Source organism: Ascaphus truei, chromosome 1, assembly GCF_040206685.1.
Source record: "Ascaphus truei isolate aAscTru1 chromosome 1, aAscTru1.hap1, whole genome shotgun sequence".
In the NCBI taxonomy this organism is placed as follows: domain Eukaryota; kingdom Metazoa; phylum Chordata; class Amphibia; order Anura; family Ascaphidae; genus Ascaphus; species Ascaphus truei.
In genome coordinates this window covers 309,701,826-309,716,261 of record NC_134483.1, presented here as the reverse complement: position 1 = coordinate 309,716,261, position 14,436 = coordinate 309,701,826, and positions in this window count along the sequence as shown.

The following is a 14,436-nucleotide window of genomic DNA, read 5'->3' as shown; positions in this document are numbered from 1 at the left end:
TGTTATTTCTTTCTTAAGGAGAGAGAGCTTTTATAATATTGTCTAATTTTCTAAATGCCGAATGTTTGAATAGTCTCTAATTTTTACATTTTCAAGTACAGATTTAGAATTTTGAAGAACAAAAATTTGTTGCAACTTTTTTCTAGATCCAACAAATTTGTGAATATATGAAAATATAATGAAAATTCTGTTTTTGCAGCAAATTGGCAAATATTTAATCAAAATTTGAATCTTTTCTTACACTGCTCCATCAAAGCTGTTTTTTTTTTTTTTTTGGAGTTAGGAGATTATATTACCTGAACTGAGGGAGGGGGGCCAAAATATGCCCACATGAATCAGCCTTGCTCCAGAGTCAAACGCAAGTATAAAAATTTGCACCTTTAAAGTGTCATATCCTTTTTTTTTTTGTAACTTAGATTTCATTGCGTTTTTTCAGACAAGTGATACAAAATACGGTATAAATTACATGCGTTCTTGGTGTTAATCTCCGTTATACACAGTACTGTATATCAATTCGTGAGACGTATCCTGGCCTTCCGGGCCCTACTTAACTGGGTTGTTCTGGGTGGACTAGTAACAAAAATAACAACAGAAATCAAATAGACAAAAAGGAAAAAAAAAAGCGGGAGGGGTAGGGAGGGATGGGGAGGGGGGTAGGGAGGGATGGGGAGGGGGGAGAGGGGGTAGGGAGGGAGGGGGGGTAGGGAGGGATGGGGACGGGGGTGTAGGGAGGGATGGGGAGGGGGGCGTAGGGAGGGATGGGGGGTAGGGAGGAATCGGTGCGGTAGGGACAAGAGAGGGGCTTCAGCCCGTGCTGGGTCTCCCAACTGCTCCTGATGTATCTCTTTTTGATTTGCATCCTCTCGGGTTTACGCCCCTGTGTGCTTTCTGTCTGTGTGTCTGTGTAAGCGTCTTGAGTTGGATTTCGGCTCCTAAAAGAGAACGCATCTGCATCTATCATAGCCAGATTGTGTTCCTCTCGACCCCGGGAATATCCGTCTGCGCCAACCAAGGCGTCCACACTTTGAGATATTTGGTGCCAGTGTCGTTAACTAGACTCGTCAACTTTTTCATCTGACAGATAAATCACATTCGATTTCAAATCTTTGGGATACTTGAAATTTCGGTGCGTTTCCATAGTGCTGCGATCTCACTCCACATAGCTATTGCAAAATGTGCTATTAATTTATTGTTTGCTTTGGACAGACCCGTTAATGGTCTATTCAAGAGGAATAGCCATGGGTCTGGGGGAATAGTGAGGTCAGAGATCCTCTGTATCCAATTTTTGATTTATTCCCACAGTGGGGATATCCGTGGGCAGGACCACAGCATATGTAACAGATCGGCCGATCCTCCGCACTGCCTGGGGCACAGCGAGGAGGATCCAGGCACGAACTTGGCTAATTTCATTGGGGTGAGGTACCACCGCATTAGGACCTTATATGCGTTCTCCTTTAGTGTGGTGCAAATGGAGCTTTTTGCCGTGGCCAGGTTTATAGCGTTCCACTCTTCGTCTTCTAATGTCTCTCCCAGATCCCTTTCCCATTGGGTTCTAAATGACGGTGGCTGTTGTCTAGAGCTCGCAGAATCAACTACTTCTCTGTACAGCTGTGATGTGAGTCCCTTTGTGTCGGTCTTTGCCAGACAGAGATTTTCGAATGTCGTCAGGGGGGCGGGGGGGGTTTATGGGGCAAATTTGTTATAAAATGCTCGGAGCTGGAGGTATCTTAAAAAATTCTGAACGGGGGATATCTTTTTCTAATCTAATGTGGTCAAAAGATTTAATCTTTCTATTGTAACCCTCCAGATCTTTGATCCTAGTATAGCCTTTTTGTTTCCAAATTGACGCATCTCCCCCTAGTAGGCCTGGAGTGAACTTGGGATTGTTCCAAATTGGGGACATTGAAGAATTACCCGTTGTGAGGGAGTATTTAGTCTTATTAGCCTCCCAGATAGACAATGAGTTGGTCATTGAGGAAAGCGGCGTGTCAGCAAATTGTCGCGCTGTTTTAGATTGCCAAATCAAGTTGCTTAGTTTTAAGGGAGCGCAGGCAGCACTCTCTAGTTCCACCCACCGTTTTAGTTGCAGGTTGGATTGCCATTGAACAATTGGCTTAATTGAGCCGCTTTGTAGTATGAGAGCAGGCAGGGTACCGCTAGGCCCCCCGTTAGGACAGATCTTTTCATATTTATTTTGTTGACTCTTGGTTTTTTCCCTCCCCAGATAAATTTAGAGATTTCAAATTGAAGTTAGAGCAAATCCTTCAGTCTGAGTGGCACTGGTAACCTCTGGAATAGATATAGGATACAGGGGAGCAGATTCATTTTGACGCTACGTATCCTACCTATCCAGGAAATTCGTATGGAAGACCATTTATGTAGGTCAGCTATCAACATCCGAATTAGATTGGGATAATTTGTATTGTAAATGTCTTTGGTGTTTTTGGCTATGTGGACTCCTAGATATTTTATATATTTCTGTTGCCAATTGAAGTTAACATTTAGTTGTAACTTCTCTACATGTCTAGGGAGATTGATGTTGAGGGCTTCAGATTTAGCTTGATTTATTTTTAATCCCGAAATGTTTGAGAATCTGTCTAATAAATCCAACAGGTTTGGCAAGGAAGTGAGGGGCTTTGAGATAACTAGTAGGATGTCATCTGCGTATAGGGCCGCTTTATGTGATTGAGAATATGCGTTTAACCCTGAGATGTCCGTGTTGCCTCTAATTTGCACGCCAGTGGTTCTATACATAGAGCGAACAGAATAGGGGATAATGGGCATCCCTGTCTCGTGCCGCTCTTAAGTTGGAAAGGGAGTTAGGGAAAGCCCTGGTGTATAACCCTGGCGGTAGGTCCTGAGTACAGCGAGAGAATCGCTCTACTCACCTGATCCCCAAAGCCAAATGCCGCAAGCGTCTCCTTCAGGTAAGGCCAGTCTATCCTATCAAAAGCTTTTTCCGCATCCAGACTTAACAGCATACTTTGTGTGTTATTTGTATTAGCCAATTCTACCAGATCAATGAATCGTTGGGTATTGTCCGCTGCTTGTCTTCCTTTAATGAATCTGACCTGATCTGGGTGTATAAGTCTGGGTAGGATTAGACCTAATCTATTGGCCAATAGTTTAGCATATATTTTAATATCAGTGTTGATTAGGGATATGGGCCTATAACTTTTGCAATCCAGCGGATCCTTACCGGGTTTATGGATTACTATATAGACGCCTGTAACATTTCCCTGGGGATGGGGGCTCCTGCTAATATTGCATTGAACACGTGGAGCACCCTTGGGGCTAGTACTTTGGCAAATTTCTTATAATATAGCCCCGAAAAGCCATCTGGCCCTGGTGCTTTTGAGGGTTTGAGTTCCTTAATGGCTTGTGACACCTCCTCGGTAGAGAAATCAGCGTCCATGGCCTCCCTCTCTGCCTCTGTCAATCTCCCTAGTTTTGAGCTGGCTAAGAAATCTCTAGCCTCTCGCTCGTTTTAGCATTGTGTGCCACTTTCTCTCCATTATATAATGCTTCGTAGAACGAACCAAATTCTTCTACTATTTTCTGAGGATTGGCTGTAGGGGTGCCTGATTTTAAGCGTATAGCTTGGATATTAAACTTCACTTGTCTGTCTCTTAACGCCCGGGCCAGCATAGTATCTGGCCTGTTTGCTTTTTCATAAAATTTCCTCTTAGACAACTCAGCGAGTTATCTGCCCTGGAGGTCAACAACATGTTCAATTCAGTTTTGGTATCTTTCAATTCTTGTAGAGTTTGATTGTCTGGGTTACTCTTATTTTTTGATGTAAGGGAATGTAATCTCGATTGAAGCTTCATAATTTTAGAGTCCCTTTCCCGTTTTCTCCTAGCTGTGGTGCTGATTAGTATGCCCCTCAGCGTCGCTTTGTGAGCCTCCCATAATACAAACTGGGAATCTACAGAGCCTGTGTTTGTGTGGAAGAATTGATCTATTTCTCTATTTATAGTCTCACAAATCTCAGGGACTTTTAGGATTGATTCGTTGAGCTTCCAGTTCGCTCCTGGTCTGCATGTTCGGATGTGCTCGCACCTTAGCTCTATCGGTGCATGGTCAGACCGTGAAATATCATGGATCCTAGCTCGGGAGACCAGAGGGACCAATTGGCAAGAGACAATAAAGTAATCGATTCTGCTAAAGGAGCTATGAGGGTGGGAATAGAACGTATAGTTCCTAACCGTCGGGTGTAGTTCCCTCCATATGTCAGTTAGTTGGTTGTCTTTGAGGCCCTTGCGTAAAGAGGTCCCTGCTTTTTTATGTACCGTACCCATATTCCCTGATCTATCTAAATTCGGTTGCATGACCATGTTGATATCCCCTGCGAGTATGACACAGCCCCTAGCAATGGCGCGTAAAATCTGAAAAAAGTTGTCAAAGAAGGCTGCATCCTGCTCGCAGGGGGCATAGATTGTGGCCAGTGTGATACATTGCTCCCGTATCGTGCCCACTAGAATAACAAAGCATCCCTCTATATCTCTTTTAATGGTTTGGGCTACGAATGGGATTTTATTATGTAACAGGATGGCCACACCATGTTTTTTTACCGATGCGGAGAAAGGTAGAACTGGGCGTAGTCTTTGTCTAGGAATTTAGGTGCCTTAGTCTTACTAAAATGAGTCTCCTGTATCATTAGGATATCTGCGGGTTTTCTTTTGTAGTCTGTGAAGGCTATTTTTCTTTTGGTTGGGCTATTAAAGCCCCTAACGTTATGTGATAATAGGGTTAACGCCATCGTGTAATATGTGAGTAGTGTAGCAAGCTAGCGTTTGATGACTCACCCAGTCGTCCCTTCTCTTATCCAACTGGCTTTGCCTTTGGTATCGCCATCCCGCAGAGTTCCTGTTGCCCGTTCGGGTCGGCACTCTCCCCATCCGGATGTGGAAGGGGTAGGGAGGGGTGGGGAGGGAGAAGGAGATAATACACTGGCGACACACTTTATTCGAGCTTGGCTAGTCCCACGAATTCGGGTATACCCAGGTGTATTGAGGTTTGTGACTGTTTTCTGCCCGAGTACATTGAGTTATTTTTCAGGCAGGGATTGAAGCATTTTATTCCCGCTGGCTGCAATACTGAACAGTATATATATATACACTGCATTACAATTCATGAATTTATGCCATCTGGTAGACACCCGAAGCATTGCAGCCTATTAAATCCTAATCATCCTCATTTAACAGATCAGCCGCCCATCAGCCAGGCATGAACCCAGGCTGGGAAGGCAAATGCAACGGGGCTTGTCAGAGGTGAGGAGCGGCGCATTCCAGGTATCTGCCAGGTACATACCGGGTATTTGCTCGAATAAAGTGTGTCGGTGCAGTACAAGGGAAAACACATAGGGGGTAAAACAAAATTCCAAGCGTAAATTAAACAGCTTTGTAATAATGAAAAAAAATAAATGAAAAACCAGAGCACTACTCGGGGTCCCCCGAGTGTGACTCTGACGCCCAAAGGGCAGGTTGTTATGCCTGGCCTTACGAAACGGCCAGCTTACCCTTCCCGGGACTGACCCCCCTGGGACTTGTTTAAGGTGCTGACTCATCAGGGGCCTATGTGAGGAACGCATGTGCGACGCCGGGGGTGAATCCCACCGGCGCGTATCTGATATAAAACATAAACTTAAACTTCAGTGCAATTTTTAACTTCATAGCGAATTACAACATTAACTAAGTTATAATGAGTGCATACCCTATTTCATATATATCTGTATTATTTATATTGTACTATTTGTATGTGTGTGTGTCTAGAGGCCAACTAGATTGTTATCTACCTGGTCCTCTCTAAACATTGGCTACTATCACATCTTATTGCCTGTTTGTTACCCGTTACGTACTCTATTTTTCCTAACCTATATTCTAATATTTATCTAACGTTGTTTATTATCCATAGCTCAGCTTATGCTAAAGATGTGCGCTATATACCTAATCAGGTACATAATGTCCAATCCATCCCCTATATAGGTATATATATATATATATACATACACACACACACACACACACACACACACACACACACACACACACACACACACACACACACATACACAGTAGTTGTATAAACCCCATTATTTAATCCTATATTTCACATATTTAACATATTAACCATATATAACATATGCAACATATAATCTATACCATATAACATAAATAACATAATTGAAACTTTATTGTAAAGGGCTCGTCGTCAAATGTTGCCATCGAAGCTGAATCTTTGGAGTTTAAACTACATTGTAACTATGTAACTATGTAACCGTATGCATAATACACATATGCATGTATGTATGCTGTCTGAGCTCTGAATATAACCTGTACAGAACACACATACATATAACATAACATACATATACATATAACACACACATATGCTTTCTGAGCAGAGTCTCCCCGCCGCGTGTGCAGAGTCATATCGGTAGCGCCGTCTTCTCGCGAGAGAACGGCCCTGGGATCGTCGCTTTAGAGTGACGTCAGAGGTATAGCCCGCGAAAGTCAGAGCCGTTCCCGCCGAACATGGGGGAGGATCAAGACAAGATGGCTGCCCTCCAAAAGTCAGCGTCGGACCCGCTCGAGATCCGAAGCTCGGCCGAGGGATCTGGAGAGGAGCCGGGCCGCCGGAGGACGTGTGTTTTGTGCCTCTTCCTTCAGGGCAAAGGCAGGACGCGATCTGGATGGGGTGAGGGCTCAGTTGTGGGCCGACGCCGATCCCGTTGCTCCTTCAGCACATCGAGGGGCCCCCACTTTGCTCCATGTGGGCAAGGGTACATCCGCGTCATCCGCATCAGATCGTGGAGATGCCTGCGAGACCTCCGCCACTCCCAGCTTGCTGAGGAATCCCTCGCCGTCCTCCAGGCGCCTCAAGGTATGAGCTACCCCATTCTTCAGTACCATTAGCGCGCATGGGAATAGCCACCAGTACCTAATCCTCTGGTCCCTCAGGATCTTTGTAATGGGGGCTAGGGATCTTCTTTTGGCCAACGTGGCAGGGGACAGGTCCTGGAAGGTCTGGAATCGTATTTGTTCAAACTCCATATATTTAGCCTCCCGTGAGATTTTGCAGACTTCCTCTTTTGTGTGGTAGTGGTGGAACCTCATAACGATGTCCCTTGGGGGATCCCCTGTCTGGGGTCTCTCCCTCAGAGCACGGTGACATCTGTCTAGCAGGAGCTCACGGTCCATCCTGTCAGGGAAGAGATGTTCTAGCCACTTTGTCGCAAATTCCTCCGGGTCGGTGACAGACTCAGGAACCCCCCTTAGACGGACATTGCTTCTTCTGTCCCTGTTTTCGGAGTCCTCAATCTTTTCCTCTAGGAATCTGACCTGGTCCCCCAGCTTAGTCACTTGTTTCTGGGTTTGTGCCAGGGCAGTGACGGTTTCATCAGACTTAGTCTCTAGGGAGTTTGTCCGTTCACCTAGGGCATCGACATCTTTCCTGATAGCCCAGAGTTCTGTTTTAAAGAATTGCTTCATTTCAGAGCAGAATTCTTTCATGTCCTTTCGCCGCATCACCTCCAGATCTTCCGGTGTAGTAACTGCATTTTCTCTCTCGGGGTCTGCAATGGCGGGTTGTACAGGGGATTCCGGTCTGTCTCCCTGTACTGCTTGACCTTTTTTAAAATACGTGGAGACTGGCTGAGTTTTCCTGCGAAATGTTTTGGCAGATGCCATCCTTGTGTATTTAGGGGCACTTTACTGCTGGTTTTGCTGCTGTATTCGCGGTTTTGCTGGAGTTATAAAAATAACTAGTGCCGGTGGGGATGGAGCCTAGGAACTAAGCAGCCATTCACTTCACCGTCGCGCATGCGCCTCGTCATATCCTTTCTTAAAAATGTGAATATACAAATAAACATATTAAAATTATACATGTATTTTGAACAATAAAATAGAATAAATATTTGTTAGATGATCAATATACATTTTCTCTGGTAGACGTGCCACAAGACTGATCTTAGCCCAAGGTTATATAACACATTAGGGTATGGCTCCCAATCTAATTGGCTACATGCGCCAAGGGTGCCTTGGTGCTGAGAATATGTCCAACTACAGCCCCAGTGTACAATGGTATATAATCTCCACTGTGAAATGTTAAATGGACATCCTCCTACCAGAAAAAAATGTATTAATACATATCATAACACATAAAAGAATCATTCACAAAATATATAGCTGAATATATCTAGCTTTCATATGAATTAAAAACGGAACAATCTATACAACATATATGTGCTGTTGTCAGCTGTAATGTGAATGACCACTTCATGTGAATGAGTAGACCGCAATAGTGGCAACTATATTAAAAAAAAGCCTGAAATGTTAAATCTGATTTGCCTATCATACCACATTGCAAAGATCATTTACAGAATACAAAGCAAAATAGATCCAGCCTTCAATATGTAATAGAAATGGGACAATCTATGCACTACACACAGACTATTTTCAGCTTCAATGTAAATGACCACTACAAGTAAAAAGTACATACGATATCAATTGTAACAGTTATAAAAAATGACGTAAAATACTATATCTACAGTAAATAAAAAGAATACTATTCTAGCGAACAAATGACGATTGAGGAAATTATATCTAAAAACAACAACAATGCAATAATTACTACAAAGCATAAAAGAACATGAATGTCGAGGAACAGAAAAATGGTAGGAGAGATTCATGTGATCCCAAATGAATACAGACAGAAATTCAAGAAAGAAAAGCACCAACATCTCCACATTTAAACCCTGGGTGGCCAAAGTTTTCAGACGATATATCCAAAATGTTTCTCATTGTCATAACCTTGTCAATCTATCTCCTCCTCTCCAAATGGACTGTACAAATTTCAAAGCCCTATATGGCAGTCCAATAGGATTACCTCCATGGATCAATAATAATAATAGGATGTTCTTGTATAGCGCTGCTAGTTTTACATAGAGCAAGTAACCCATGATTGGAGAGGGGAGACTTCATTCAAAAAATGTAAAAAAAGAGAGTCCTTTTGGATCTTTACACTACAAACATTAGCCCCAAGGAGGCTAAATATAGATACAGTATGGAGATCGCAGCTTTTCTCTAAATTCCCACTATACCGTATGATCCCTTTTTTTTTATAATTGGAACCTTTTTGTGGATTTTATCTTATCTTAAAGATAGATTATTTGTATTTACTATTTAGTATGCCTTTTATGTCCCATGGTTGGATTTTTTGATCCAGCATCACGTTGTTGGTTCATTTGCTCCCAAATGTATGGCTTAAATAGGTACACTATAGAGCAGTATCCCCCATCTTAATATTGGACAAATTTAAAAAAATGTTTAACTTGCTATCTCAAATATATTTACATGTCTAATTATGTCTCTGATACTCTATAGTATGATCTTTTAAATATTACCCCTATACTTTATTGGTTAATTTGCTCTCAAATTTATGGCTGAATAGGTATACTATAGAGCAATATCCTTCGTCTTAATATTGAACTTTTTAACATGTATTTATTTTAATTCTCATATGTTTCTTTATGTCTCTGACATTTTATAGTATGATCTTTTAAATAATTATTCCATTATTTTAAGTTGTTGTATTGCTATATATAGATGTAACCCTGCTATGTGGCTATGTAGCAGCTATTATCCATACTAAGCACTTGGTTAATTCATCGCAATCGTTGAAATCATATGCCAAACAGCTGAATAAAGAATTGATCTAACAGCTGCAAGTGATCGAGACCGGACTAAGAACTATTATAAATATGCTGTATTACCCCTGACACATCACTGAGGAAGCCAAACGCGTTTGATGTTTTGGACATTCTGAGCCACCGTACCTGAAGAAGACAGTACTCTGCCCAATCAGCGCTACGAACCAACAAAGACACCCAGGCATGCGCAGACTGAGTCCTGAATGAGGGAAGAGACCAGGGAGACTACACCAGGCTGTGTACAAGCTTGGTGGAGCCTCTGCATAACGTGAGAGGAAGCTGGTAACTGGAAGCTGAAACGGCAACCACATAGATATCCCAGGAGAAGGGAACCACGTAGAGAGACTGTACCAGGGAGTGTACGCTGGGAAACCAATCCACAAAGCCTCTGTCGATGGCCGTTTGTGAGTGCACCTTTTTTCTCTATTTATTTTACTGTGAATAAAACGTTATTATGCTATGTCCCTCTCCTCTCTATTTTTTAAGACACCTTGGAAGGTAATTTAGAGGAGTACATCTAGTGGGACCTAAGCACAGGCAAGTGTCAAGTTCTCTAGCCTCAACTTTTTGTTCCATTTAAAGTGATACCTACCTATATTACACCACTTGTTTGTGGTATGTGTTTTTCCTTTTTCTTTTTTTTTTATGTATGCACACTGGAGATGAAGATATTAACTACACGCTGGAGGACTCTATTTTTTTCCCACTGTGAAAGTCATCAAGCATACCCCTACCCAATAGACTGTAGACTCAGGCATTCCTCCACTGCAGATGTAGGCTTTCTCAAGCCCACAGACTTCTGGATGGTGCCTAGGCCTCCTAGCAGAATTGAGGCCTCCCAAGCCTGCTTGATATTCTCTTCAGCCCCCCTAAGAGGGCTGAGGCACGTCTCACTCCCTTGAGGGAGAGACTTGGACTCCCTATAATTTGGAATGGCTTTCTCCCTATTGCAGAGGGGGAGGGCACAAGGTCTGCACCCAGATTGGCTGCACAAAGACCAAGTTCCACCTCCACCCCTGTCACTCAGAGAGGCTGCCTGAGGATAGGGAAAACCCAAGATGATAGCCTGCCACAGCCTGGAGCTACACAGACTTACATTAATTACATAGGGGTAGAAGTATAGCCAGAACCAGCCATGGCTACATATATAAATATACATTTTTTTTATAGTATCAGCAAATAGAACAGGCAAAAGAGACAAGACAAATTTGACAATGAGATAACAAAAAATGTACAAGACATGACGGCAGAGACTAAATGGCCCACTGAGAACAAAAGGTGTTTAATGCCAGACAAAGTATGCAGAAGAAGAATATCATTGTGTATGATTAGAGAGCACACTGTATATAGAGGAATCCTCCAAAAGCTTTAGCACAATAGCAGCAAATAAGCAAAAGCAGGGAGCATGATAGAGAACCTGTCCTTAGTAAAGGAGGAACCCAGTCAGTAGGGCAGTTCCAGGCACATAAACTGTTGATATCTTCTAGGTCAGTGGTTCCAAACTCCAATCCTCAAGATCCCCCAAAGAGTCAGGTTTTAAGGATATCACTACTTGAGCACACGTGGTTCAATCAGTGACTCAATCATTTTGACTCTAGGTTTAAGGGACTCAAATACTGTATGTATACAAGCACTGTTTAAAGGAGGGCATTCACAATGATCATATCTCAACAACATGATTGCATGGATGGAATACAGCTAAAACCACAAAGCATAAAGATATCAAAGAGAAAGTATGTTATCAGTGGGCAAGAAAAAAAATCAGTCTGTATGACTGCCAGCAGAAAAGAAAGACCGATGTGACTGCCGCTCCAAGTGAAAAAATGTTGGGAACTCACCAGCTGATTTAGAAGTTAAAATTCATTTATTCAGCTACATAAAAACAGACAAAGATAGGACATAACTCCTCCTCTCACGCGTTTCACGCCCACTGCGGCACTTTTTGAAGGAGTCACATCGATCTTTCTTTTCTGCTGAATCTACTCTGATCGACGGACGCCACGGGGGGTACAGGAAGGTGAGTTCTGACTCATTCAAACGTGCAGTGCGGAAGGAGAGGCGAGGAAGTGTTCCTTAGTGAGTCCGTGACTCTTCACCACAACCGGCCAGGAGAGACAGGGTAAGTGGACTATCATAGCATCTATAGGGGATCACCCGCTCTGTATAAGCACCCCGCTACATTTGCACTATCATTTCCCCCACCTTATGTTTCTCCATATCCTAGCATTGGATACATTACATCGACAACCCGGAACAAGCTCCAGCTTTATATATTTTTTATTGTGAATTCTTACTACATTCCTAGAGCTGATATTCTGTTTAATTTTCATTGTATGGCTGCCAGCAACTAATTAAAGGGAGAAATAAAAATAATGAAAGCAAAAAAATGGAAGGGAAAAAAAATGAATGGAATTGTACTCTGGGAGAGCCAGAAAGGTATAATAAGAGAGAACTACCAGACAAAGGGTTTACATGAACAGATATGGCAATGAGCTAAGACCCGCATATAAAAAAAACTGCAAAACCAAAAGGGTGGTAATTGGTATAAACAAAAATATATATTTTAGCGTTTATAAAAACAAAAACAAATAAAGAAGAGACTAGCATTCAGTGCTCTGTGAGGTAGTGTTGCGTATGTGGATACCATATACCTTTCGTCTCCCAAGCAGTAATGATTTATTGTTGCCACAGGGAAAGTTGGTAACCTGATCTATAGGCATGTAACATTGACTGGAAAGAAGGTATCCATTTAAAAAAAAAAAAAACAAGGCCTAGCCATGGGCTGCTCAAAGTCGCATCATGGAAAGCGGTCCTAATACTTAATCTGATACTTGATCTGCGTAGAGTCATTTTTTCGTTAACTTTTTCTAACAAAAAAGTCTATAAGGGCACTTGATAATATATACAGTACCACAAATATTAAGATGCATAGTAACAGTTTGTTTGTGCCTTTTATATCCATATGAATACATTTGCCTATACTATCTGCACCATCGTTTTACCTTATCTTTCCTCTGATATGAATTCCTGCTATAACGCTGGACATACAGATGGTCACAGAGAGGACTCAGGCTTGTTGTCTATGTTTCACAAAGACTGTTTTTATTGAGTATACCTTTTATTATTTTTGCTGTTCTAGTGATCTATTCTCTTGCTGAAGAGATTTTTACTTTGCATTTTTTCCATTGCACTGGGTTGTCATTTCATTTGTTTGTGCTCCCATTTTCTGTTTCACTTCGTTTAAATAATTAGTTAGATCTTCAGGGCTGAGTTTGAGAAGACCCACCTACAGTATATAAAGATCAGAAACTTTGTGAGTTTGGTCTTCACCATACAGGTGTGTGGAAACACGTCATGCCACGTTAAAAAAAGAAATCTTTGAGGACATCAGAAAAGCAGTTATTGATGCTCAGCAGTCTAGAAGGGGTTACAAAACTATTTGTAAGGATTTGGGGCTCTGACAATCCACTGTCAGACAAATTGAGAAAGTTCAAAACCACAGTCACTCTACCCAGGAGCGGTCATCCTACCAAAATCTCTCCAAGAACAAACTGGCAAATCATCCATGAAGTCACAAAGAACCCCAGAGTAATATCCAAGGATCTGCAGACCACTTTCGCTTTTTACTGTGAGTGTACATGACTCAACTATCAGAAAAAAGACTGAAAAGAATGGTTTTCATGGAAGGATTGCCATGAGGAAACCACTGCTCTCTGAAAAGGAAATTTCTGTTGTAGGAAGTTCGCCAAAGAGCACATAGATGACCCACAAGACTTCTGGAACAATATTCTTTTGACAGACGAGTCAAAGGTAAATCGTTTTGGCCTGAATGTGAAAACGTTATGTTTGACGAAAACTACAACTTCTTTCGAACAGAAGAACCTAAGCCCAACGGTCAAGCATGGGGGTAGGAGCATGAAGGTTTGGGGCTGCTTTGCTGCCTCAGACCTGGGTGGCTTGCCATCATTGACACAACCATGAATTCTGCATCGTATCAGAAGATTCTATAGGAGAATGTCAGGCCATCCATCTGTGAGCTGAAGCAAAAGTGGGTCATGCAGCAAGACAAAGATCCCAAACATACAAGCAGATCTACAAAAGAATGGCTGAAGAAGAAATTCCGCATTTTAGGATGGTCTAGTCCAGTGGTTCCCAAACCCAGTCCTCAAGGACCAGTAACAGTGCAGGTTTTAAGGATACCCCGACTTGAGCACAGGTGGTTCAGTCACAATGATTGGGCCACCTAATCTAATGAGAGGATTGCCTTAAAACCTGCACTGTTAGTGGTCCTTGAGGACTGGTGTTGGGAACCACTGGTCTAGTCAAAGTCCGGACCTATACCCCATCAAAATGTTGTGGCAAGGCCTGAAGTGAGCTGTCCATGCAAGGAAGCCCTCAAATTTCACTGAGTTGAAGCAGTTCAGTTAGGAGGCATGGGTCAAAATTCCACAAAATCGATGTGAGAGACTGACCAGCAGTTACAGGAAACACTTAGTTGAAGTTAATGCTGATCAAGTGTGTGCCACCAGGTACTGAATCTAAAGTTTCACTTACTTTTTCACACATGTTTATTGAATGTTTTATCATTTGTGGATAAATACATGTTGAAAAAGTATCTTGTTATTGTGACATTTGTTTGATCAGGTTATCTGTACATATTATTAGGACTTGGATTAAGACCTAATAACATTTTAGGTTTGAAATATGTGAAAATCCTAAGTGGT